This window comes from Meleagris gallopavo, chromosome 7, assembly GCF_000146605.3.
Source record: "Meleagris gallopavo isolate NT-WF06-2002-E0010 breed Aviagen turkey brand Nicholas breeding stock chromosome 7, Turkey_5.1, whole genome shotgun sequence".
Taxonomy (NCBI): Eukaryota; Metazoa; Chordata; class Aves; order Galliformes; family Phasianidae; genus Meleagris; species Meleagris gallopavo.
This window is the reverse complement of record NC_015017.2, coordinates 32,996,760-33,008,555: the sequence shown is the minus strand read 5'-3', so window position 1 is coordinate 33,008,555 and position 11,796 is coordinate 32,996,760.

Below are 11,796 nucleotides of genomic sequence, written 5' to 3'. Positions count from 1 at the left end.
TGGATGGCCTTTAGTTTAGATCCTCTTACTGTGCATTTTTACAGCTGAACAATCCACAGCCTGAGAAACATACTTTCCTTCTTGGGGAGGGGAGTGAAAAACACCTTCATCTTTCTAATGTATTTATTTGTTTATATTTACATATAAATGAGAATTAATAGCCAAGGTGCATTTTCTGTCAGTAGTAAAAGGAAGAGTAGTCCCTGTGCATTTCATATGATTAGATATGATTGGTGCTTGTCATGCATGAATGAAGCCATACCTAGAGCTGATTTTCTATCTTATATAGGAAGAACTTAGATGGTACTCTTTTGAACCTGTTACCTATTCTGAAGCAAAATGCTGGCTTATGCAGTGGTATCTCCATTGTCCCTGTGGTGCATCTCTCTCAGCCCAGTTCCTAATTCTCTGCAGACAACACACTCAGCAAGCTTGTACGAATTATTTTAATAGGACTACTGAGAGCAATTACATTACTTAGTATCATAATGTCAAAAGCAATGCTATTATAATATTGCCAAAATATTTATCAAATAATGTAAACAGAGTATATTTTCAGTTTAGTAGTGAAATGATTGCATCTGAAACCAGCCTGGTTCTTCTGAACACCTGGGTTACTATACATATCCTGCACATACTTTTGACTTAATTTGTCAAGATGTGATACCTGCATACTCTCTGTAAGTAAAGGAGAGGTATTACTTCTCCTGATGTCTTAACTATAAAGATCATATGGAGGGAGGAGACATTTCTTTTTAATTCATTATTACAGTGGATAATCTTAAGTAGTTCTTTAGCTTTACAATCAGCTTCCATGCAAATATCAAGTACCAGGCATTTTTTTTGCATGATTTTCTTCAATAGTTTTCTGAAAAAAAATTTATTTGTATGTGTCGCTTATTTTGAAGCGCTGATTTAGCTCTTCTGTCTTCAAAGCAATCTCTTTAGTTAACCTAGGAAAATACTTTTATTGAGAATGCAAAACCATATCAATGCAATAATTTTTTTGTATGGAGATCAAGTTCCCAGTATTTGCTGCAGAAAATAGAACACAACCTATATTGCGAGTCCATTAGCAGTAACAACAAATCTTTTCTGGCTATAGAGGCAGAATTAATTATTTATATGCTTCTCATTAACTTTTTACCTACTGTTAACAGTAGGTTTTTAAAAGAATTCCTTTCTGTCTGTGATCAAAGTTTTCAGCAACCCCATTTACAAGCAGTACATTTAGCCATTTTTAATTATTTGCAGTCTATCACAAAATGACATTAGCAATTTGTAAGCATTGCTGAAACTCTGCAGGTATTCCAGAAATTCCTGACAGGTCTTTCTGAGCCACCAGTGCTTTCATTCACTGCCTTTGGCATGCTGTTGGATCAGATAGTGTGTATGTCTTGTCTTCATCTTCCAAAATAATCAAAATCTCTCAGTAGGCTGAAAGCTGTCTGTATATTCCATGAAGCTAGAGGTTACGAGATTCTTTCAAGTTTTATCTTCTCTTTGGGACGTTCTAGAGGCACTATCAGCGTGACTTAGGACAATGGGACATGGATTCTTATTGGTATACCAGGGAAAAATAATTTTCCTTTTTTCCTGTGCTACATATTCTTTGGCAAGTCTGTCTCAGAGAAACTTGTGAGAAAGATGTCTTCACAATTCATCTCATAGAATCAGGAAAACTGACATTAATTTCAACAATATTGAGTAAAGTTGATCAAAGTGGCTCTCTTAGAACCCGGAGTTTGAAGGAAACCAAGATGTGCTGCAAGACATTCCCATTTCTTGTTAAGTAGTCCACTGACTGTCATGACTTTGTGAGTTTATGAAACTGAATCATTTTTCAATCTGTTCACCTTCCAAATAATTTAAATATTAAAAAATAAAAGAGAAGAGTAGTATAATAGGAGTTAGATTCTTGGACCTATCAAGCCATGCACTAAAATGGGCCATGATTTCCCAAAATGGCTGTTGAGCTTTCTCATACTCATGACTGATGTGTCTTATCCCTCAGTTGTTCAGCCCTGGCACCATATGCATGGCTACCTACCCAGGGAAGAAGCCATTTATCCAATGGTTGAAATAATGGCTAACGCAATGGCTGCTGCACCATGAAATAACCCATGTGTGTTCTGTGACCCACTGCGACTGTGAGAAGCTTATTGGTGATGTGACAAGCCAGGCTGTTGCTCATCTTGCTGAGCGTAGGCCAGCAGCAGCTGCTTCCAAGGAAAGTTCAGCAAACTCTGAACTGGTGTCTCAGCACCCAGGGAATAACAGGTTCACTGAAGTTTCTTCTTCATCTAAGCAACGGTTGGCTTGTGTCTTAAATATTTTATATCCATTATACCTCAAAGGATGTGCAAGGTCTTGGTTTTCATATAGGCATTTAGCCTGCATTTAAATACATACAGTAAATTCAGTATTTTGTGATGTTATTGAATGTCATAGATTTAAGATTTATTACCAAAGGAAATTACACTGAAACAGTTTAGTGGAAACAAAAGAAAACCCATGACTTAATGATGGATGACTTTGTTCTATAGTCTAAGACTAATTATTTAACAAAGCCTTTGTTACTTTTGACTTTAGGCCAGGCAACATTGTGAGTTGACATATTCTAGAGTAATTAACAAAAATGGTCAAGTTGTAATACATCACAAAGCTCTCAAAAGAGCAAAGCACATTCAAACAGTATTATCAAGGTAGCTGATTTTATAACTTAGCCATTGGTGTTTAGTCATAATTTAGCTGGTGATATTTGATCAATTCTACTAAATGTGTTAAGAAATAAATGCTGTAACAAGAATTGCAAGCCCCATGTCTCCTAATGATACCGCTTGAGTATCCTCTTCAGTGAGATGCCATTGCCTGTAGTGTTTACAAGTTCACAGCATGGAAGTCAAAAGCAATCTTGGCAGTGCAAAAGATCTATTCCTTTTTTATATAGTTGGAAAAAAAAAAAGAACTGTCCTGTAACTTGACCTGCTTATCTTGGACCAGAGTATTCTAGAAGTCTGTGTGCTGGGGAAAAACACTTTCCTATCTCCTGTGCAAGTTACTGAGACCCTGGTTAGCTTTGTCCCATCTGCTGAGCTAAATAGGCAAAGGATTTGGCCCAAATTTTGGTATTTTTTAACTTGTAAAGAAACTGCAGGCCATTATTTCATATCACTAAGTGATCTTAGATGAATAGTATGTGCTGTGAGAAAACTGTTAGAGGTGTACTTTCTTGTGGATGCTTTACACACAGAGCAAGCGTGCCTTATTTCCATCACCAATATACTTCTTAGAAAGTGCTTTGTGGTACTCTGGCACCAAACTCAAACCAAAAAGTGCACAACAGAGCACTCAGCTGGAAGACGAGCAGAAGATTCATTTGGGTTGAAACAGCAACAAACATTAACTTTTCTACACAGCTATTAGAGAAATAGGTGCTTTAATGGGCTTTCAACCATTAAAAGGCAGAATTAGAGGCTGAATTAGAGAATTCAATTAATAGGTAGTCAGCTGTGCAAAACCTTACCTGTGACATTAATGCTCTAAAATCCAAAGGAGTAAATGTGATTAAAGTATCTAATAAGCAAAAACATTTTCCTTGCTTTTATATAAATAGCTATCGTATTTCTTATATGATATTTGCTGTGGCAAGCTACTAATTTCAGTGCCTGTCGTGCATCAGTTTGAGCTGAGATAAAGTGTAAAGCTGAAAAATGAAATATTTTTCTCTACTACATTTGCGCTGTTTTCATGAACACTCAGAAGCAGCAACCAAGGAATTGTTGGGTAGTTAATAACAAATCTCATGTTGCCAGTAAAAGTGAATGGATGGAAAAGAAACGGCAGTAGTGAGCAACAGTAGTAACTGACTCTTGGCAATATCTGAATATTATGAATGTTAGAAGCCAAGAGCTATTTTTCTCAAGGTGAAATGTACCTTTAGAAAGTGGCTAAGAAAAACTAATCTGAAATGAGGTCCTAAAAATGCCCATGCTTTTTGAAATGGATAAAGAGAAGTTGGGCTAAAAGAAAGGAAGCATTCAAAAAAATAGCCTGGTGGAGGCTTGTTTGAGAGACACTAATTGTGTCTAAGCAATGTAATTATTTAAAAGCAGCCACTATCTATTGCCTGAAAAGCAAAACAGGCTTTTAAAATGAAGTTATAACTCCAATTTGTGTGATATTCGGAGTGATTTCTCACCATAGTGGAGGGGGGAGGGAAAAGCCATAAAAACTTCATTGAAATGTTCATTTACTTTAAAATATTATAAACATTCTATTAATTTTATTTCGCTAGGTTTTCACAGGTAGGTGAGTGAGATGAGATCTCTTCATGAGACATGAATTTATAAGACAACTGTTATTTTTAAGAGCTGAAATAATGTGTTTGGAGTGCTACTATTTTTATTCGACATCTGCTTTTCCCACTACATAATTTTCTTCAGGAAAAAGTAATGAGTTGACTTTTTTTAACATATCTCAAAAGTTGTAAACCTGGAATCTGTACTCTCAACCAGAGGTTTTCCAGAAAAGAGGAGGCCTTATAGAAATAAATGATTGGGCTGACTGCAAATTGGCCTGTTGCTCCTGTGAGGTCTTTCTGAGCTCGCTGTTGATAACTTGCTTTTTCCATGAGATGTGTACAAATTACATAAATAAATTACTGAAATCAGTGCAGTGAATGTACCAGAAGAAAACTGCCCCACGTGGTAGTGATGGTTTGATGATTGGACTAGATGATCTCAGTGGTCTTTTCTAACCTTAATGAGCCTATGATTCTATGATCATTTCTCTAATTTCAGTTATTTTCAAGGTGGGCTGAACTTGGTAACTACTGTGAGCTTTTTGACAATTTTACCAGCACAATGATGAGATCTTGGAAAAAAAAACTGTTTCCATAAAATGTGAAGATTTTCCTGTTCATGACTGAAAGCGTGCTTCAGAATCTCCTGTTCTGCCTTCCAAGGCAACACTAACCACCATCTAACATTCCCTACATTCCTGTTCTAATATATAAAGTTGATAATTATTGTTTAATACGGAAAAGAGAAGTTCATAAAGAGAAGTTAATAAGCTGTACTACTACCCTTTGTTCTTACAGTTGAAGTATGCTGTAAAATCTGTAGAGGAAGAAGCTTTAGGAAAAAGACAAGGAGTAGTAGGTCCCTGTGGTTGATAGTTGGGGTGCCATACCTGATTTATAGGTTTGGGAAATATTTGTAATGCCCATATTATACTTGCTTTGGGGATAAAGAGAGGATTTAATTCTCTTGCGTTATCAATCCATTACCTTTCAAGGCAATAAATCCACTAAAAAAGCAATTCAGCTTCATAGAATTGTTGTTGTAACGTAGTTTATCACTTATTATATGTAAGTACCAAAAGCACAAACATTTAAAAACGTCACCTATCAGAACTATGAACAAATGAAAGAAAAATATTTCACAATAAATCTGTCCTTTCCAATGCAACTTGCTCTGTGATAAGGATGAAGAGTAAAACACAGGTTACTGAGAGCTTGAAATAAAATTCTGGTTTGTTCCATTGTAAATGTTTCAACAAAGTTGTTAAAACTCATTTCCTATTTGTGTAAGAGACAGGTGGCAGGAAAGAGGGTATTTGACAACTAGGCTGATGTGACTTGGTTTCTTCTGCAATAGTGCAGTGTTTTTTTTTTTTTTTTCACAGAATCTTTGTCTAGGTGACATCACAGAGAACCTAAAACTATGTGTTATTGGAAGTATCCTGTGGAGGAATCTAACTGTCCTAATGCTGGGTTCTTTATCTCTTAATCCTTCAAGCTAATCTGACATTGATGTATCCTGATTAATACTTTAAATTTATCTATAATATCTGAAAAGAAATATTTGTAATTTTTTTTTCTTGAATGAATGCAGATAACTGTAATCAAATTAGGGAACTGATCTACATTATTTATCCACTAGTTAGTCATGGTTTACTTTTTAATACTATTTATATCATATTTTCATTACAACAACAATGCTTTTTATTGACCTGCAGCATCAGTTGCTTATTCAGCAGTCTATGGGTCTCAAAGAGACAACATCTGTGTTGAAGAAATAGAAGCCACCACCAGGTTTGCTAGAGCAGAGCCCTGCCAAGGCTGCTCACAGTAATTGTGCTTTCTTTGAATGTAACATCTGCTCACATACATCCTCTTATAAGATCACATTGTAAAGGCCAGGATGGAATAAGAGGATGAAAGAGGAGATGACAGATATATGGACAGTCAGAGTTTTAATACCAGTTTATGCTGGTTTCAGCCCAAGCCAAATTCCCTCCTTTTGTTGTTAAACCTGATGGTTCTGCTCTGATTCTTGTTATTACTCCTGGCTGGAAGATCTTGGAGGTTTGGCACCTCACTGTTCACCTTTAAAGATTTTGATTTCTTCAAAGAGGAAAGTCCCAGGAAAAAGCTGAATGAAATGGTTTAAGGTAGGAGCAGCCCCTTCCCACCTCATGCCTTTACACTGCTAACACTGATAAGAAACTCCTGGGAAACGCCTTTCTGATGTTGTTTCAAAGGAAACTTTCCTCAATGGAAAGTTGACTCTGAGAAAATCCTGTCTGCAATTTTTCTGTGTAACAGTGGGTTTTGTATTAGTGTGATCTGTCCATAGTCAGTGCTACAAGTGGACATTTTTCTTACTCCTACTTTTTGTTATCTTGTCAAGAAAAGGCTTTGGAAGAACAGGCAAAGACATTTATCAGTAGAAATCCAATTGCTTTTCTCTGCTCTATCCTGTGTTATTGGACTAATGCACTAATGTAGAAGTGTTTTGAGAACTTCCACTCCCTAAGTGTACTGTGATATTTCTATATTTATTCACCTTAATTTTAAAGAAAATCAATCAAAATGTAGGGATTATTATTTGTTTGTGTATGTTTGGTTGCAGGCTTTCTATTTTTTTAACCAAATATTCAGTTTCACTTAAATGGAACAATAAATGAAGCAGTTCCCTGTGGAAGACAAAACCATGACCAATTCTAGCACCAGAGCAGCTCACAAAAAAAGTAATGAAACACATACTGAGCAAATCTAAGAACAAAAAAGATTTTTAAAAAAAATCCTTTTTACTGATTTTGTGGAAACTGCATGTTTTTTTCTGAAAATAGATTCTGATCAGAAATCCCCAGCTGGTTCCAATATACACCATTTGAACAGGGGTCTCTTCTTTTTAATAACCTTTACTAATTGCCAATATCTTCAAACCAAAAGGGGCTTTTCTATGTGGAGCTGCTGAACAATGACAGCCATTCTGTTAGGTATATCTTAGGGCACTCTGTACCAGAGATGTATTACAGATGTGATTTATATTGACATCTCTACAATAGCCTGGCATTTTCCAGTTAAATAAGGAGCTCCCATGAAGCATGCCCACCTCATTTATGGCACAGCCCTAGTGCATACTGACTTGCAGGCTACTGAGATCTTGTCACCTGGCTTGGTGACAGAATCCATCTGAGAAGGGTGCTGATGGTGCATGCTGCAAATTTAATAAGGGCATGCAGTGCCCAGAAGTTCAGATGGCCAGGGCAATACACATGGCAAACCAGGAGCAAGAGAAACGCGTTGAGTACCCTGAGCTGCATGTGCACCTGTCAGATCAGGGATCTTATCCAACCTCAACCCATTCCAAGCAGCAACATAGTTTGAAGGAACTGATTTAACTTCTCTAATGGGTTCATTCAGAGCTTAAGCACTTATTCTGTTTACCCTTAAAAATATGGAAATGAGTGGGTTTCTTCATCTTTCCTTTACACTGTGAATGCCCATAGTTTGGCCCATCAGCTAATGAAATCCACTAGAGTTCTCCCACAAGGAAATCAGAAACTGAAGGATAAACTTGCTGAATGTGCAAATTGCTCTCTGCTCTCCAGGAGCTGTGCAAAAGGGAGTATGCTTCTGTATGATGATTTATTATTCTAAAAAATGGCAGTTAATTCTCACTAAATGAAGAGCTTTGTCCTGTGAGTTGTGTACTGTTTCTCATATGATTTTCTGAAGAATCAGACTCGTGAAAATGAATGACTTCAGTTAATTGAAAGGCCTGTTGTACACTAGACAACGAAACAGGACAGCACCAGCTCTAATAACTGTGTGACCATTGTTTATTTCTCCACACTGGACATAAAGTAAGACAAAATGCTTCCCATTTAGTTTTGTTTACTTGAAGAAACAGTGGTGAGATACCTGATAACTCAAACAACTATTCTGTAAGTGAATGTTGTACTTTGGATATAAGAATGTTGTTTGGTATTTATCCAATATATACAGACAGAGATGAGTAATGGAAATGAGAACAGAAGAATTCCAGAACTGAGAATCTTCTTGGCCCTTTCTGTAGAATCCTTGGGGATGGGTCCCATGCTTAAGACTGCTAGGACTTGGTTAAAATCTGATATGTTGACCTCTTCACCTCTTCTGAAACTGCAGGAAAGGTTGCAAGTTCCTAGACTTGGGCAGCCAATATCAAGAGAAAAGGTATAGACCATGGGAGCACAAGGAGTTTATTGTTTGTCTCTGGACAAGGCAGGTATTTTCTGTCAGATAAACCCTCCTCTGTGCTTTCCTGTGTGCTTGGTTTTGGCATAAGCAAATTCATAAATTGAAGTTTGCAGAAAATGTTATGCTATTAAATGATATGTCGTCTTCCTCTGAATGACTCTGTCCTACTAACAAAGTGTATGTACATGCAGGGTCATGCTATCTTTGCTGCCATGAATAATGAATCCTCTCTTTGCCAAGAAAGCAACCCCAAGGGACAGCCTTAAAGATACTCCTCAGAAGAAGCAGAAAGAAATAAACTCAGACTGTCATTTCCAGATCAGTTTCTAATGACTGCCTTTGCTTAAAAAGGACAGTACAGCTCTCTGCTGGCTTACAAACAAAGGGAAGTCCTAGTCATACTCAATTTTTGGGAAGAGATGCAATGTTTCAGTCCCATCTCCTTCCTGGAGTGATCCAGATAAATGGACACTTCCACATAACCTTAAAGAGAGAAATGAGTGATGGGATTTATCCCTTAAAATTTCCCTATCACCCAGCACTTCTGCATATAGCTCTTAAAATTCCTATACCAACTCAGGAACCTGGGCATTTCATATTTGGAACAAAGTGTCAGAAGGTCACATCTCTGGAGGCCTCTGAGTTATTTGCATTTTTACAACTATATTATCACTCACTCCCATCCTGAAGTATAGTTCTGCATCTGAAGCAAAAAGCAAAATGTTGCAAAAAGCTTGCTGCTCTCACTGCTTTTCCCACTGCCCTCTGTCACATCTTCCGCATCTTTACGGGCTGCCCATCTCCTCCAGCCCTTCCAGTTCCCAGCCCCATGATCCCAGCTTGCTGAGTGGGATCTTCCATGCAAACACTGTCTCTTTCTTGTAAAGGGGAGAATCTGAATATCTAACACGCGTATCCATTGAACAATTTTTGGCTGAGGCTAAACTGCTGTTGCCAGCTCCCATCTGTGACTTTTGGCTGGTTTTAACTCCCCATACTCATCTCTGCTGCTTAAAATGAACGCAATGCAAGATGGATTAGTGTAAAGTGTTCAGAGTTGTGTTGTCTTCTTGTATAGACAATGAAGCTAATTGTGTCAAGTGTCCTAGACTTTCTGGGCAGTTTCCACTTTTCCTCTTACTGAAGCTAATGCTTACTGAAGCTAATGGTGTATGAACTGAGTGTGTACTCTGCAGTATTTCTTTGTAGGTTCTCCATGACTTTAGTTTCCCATTATTTTTTTGGATTAAAAATTTGGAGAGGTAGGAGGTCCTGTTCATTATTTTTTGTTTGTTTGTTTTAGGTGAGGCTTTGTCTTGAGCTGGGAGCTGGAGAATGTTTGCATGTTATTGTCTCATCTGAAATTGTTGTCCTCCCAGATTGAAGGGAGCCAAATTCAGCCCAGGGAAACTTTCTTGCCTGGGACAATAGCATTTCATGTCATCTGCACCAGCGGTATGCACCTTCAGATTCTCCTTCTGGTTGAAACCTGCTTAAGGAGACAAAAGATAAGGAGATAAGCAAGCCAATCTAAGCATCTCTTTTCTCCTATGTAGTACATTTTGAATATCTTTCATTGATACTTTTTTTTTTTGGCCAGTTACTTTTTTTTTTCCTGTGCACAGAAGACCTATAATGGCTGGAGTGTTTGTGGAAAGCTTTCTCACTTTGTTGCAGATTGCTTTTGCTTTCCAGTATTTTCATTTAAACCCAATCCACAACAGATTTCAGGGATTTTCATGAATCCCTGTAGTTAAACATTAGAGTTACACATCTTAGACTCATAGAATCACAGAAGGCTTAGGTTGCAGGGGACTTGAAAGATCATTCATTTCTACCTTCATGTTGTGGGCTGGTTACCGCCCAACATATCAGGCTGCCCATGGCTCCATCTAACCTGGCTTTGAGGACCTCCATGGATGGGGAACGCACGGCCTCTTTGGGCAGCAATGCCAGGGCCTCACCACCCTTTCAAATATTTTCATACATTTGTCTTAAGGAAATGAATGAAGATATCTTAGAAAAAAAAAAAAGAACAACTGGGTTTAGAGTCTTAATGAACTTGAAGGAATATATTCTAAAGGTCACTAGTATCAATGGAAAGACTCCTAAGAAGTTGTAGAGTTATAACTCAGGCCTGTGACATAGCTCATCCAATAAGACTGTTCTAAGCAGCTGTTTTTCAACATTTAAATCCATAATCAAAACTAAGATGAGGTTTTAAAAGGTTCTTCTCAACCTATAGGTCTCAATGAATCCAGTAGTAAATTTCTTCAAAGGGATGTAGTTAAAACAAATGAGCAGCACCTGGAACTCCTTGGATGTTCTTGGAATGGAATATTTCTAATGGTTTTATTTATGTTTTTAAAGGAAACGCTCCTCGTACTGATGTGAGTGGATTGTTTACAGACTTCTTATTACTATATCATCAGACAATTCACTATATCCTTGCTTAAACAAGTAGACGCAAAATAATCAAACTTGACAAGTCAGAGAAAAGAAACACTGGCAGGTAGGGAAAACACTGAGCAGTGGGAGGGGATACAATATCCCCTGAATAAAATGGCAAAAATACAGAGCATAGCATGTGATTTAGCAGCAAATTCTTCATATCACACGTTAGGCTGACGGTATACGTTGCCTTACAATTAAACACTGCTCAAAGGGACCCATGCTGCAGCACTTTAAATTAGGTAAAACTTTAAAAAAAAAAAAAGTTATTGAAAAGCACAAATGACTGAGTTCTTTCTCTGTCATTTGCTTCTGTTTTCCAACCTTCTGAAGCGCGCGCGCGCGTCTTGTTTCTCACGAAGAGCTGACAGATCAAATGCTGTCAGGCTTTATTTCAGTAGCAAACAATGATTCTCTAAAATAGCAGGCAATGATGCATCGACCCAGGACACAAACCTTTGGGACAGAGCGATTCTGTAACAGGTTTGCAGCAGTGGAATCTAAAAACAAACTACTTGCGTACGCGTATTTCAGCATTTTTATACTCCTCTCTATAAAGCGCGATGTCAGATGTAACTGCAGTGACTTGAAGTTGGTGTCGCCTGTCTTGACAACGTGGTGAGCAGGCAGGTTTGGTTTACAACCCCAGTTTCTTCAGGCTCACCTCCCACCACCCATCCTGGCGGTACGCGCTGTTCTCACCCTCTCCGGGTGCGCTACGGGGTGTGTAAATCAGAGCAGCTGCAGGGAAAGCAGCTGCAGGAACACATGCGCTCGGCTGCAGTGTGTGTGTGGTGGGGGGGTGGGGGGGGGGT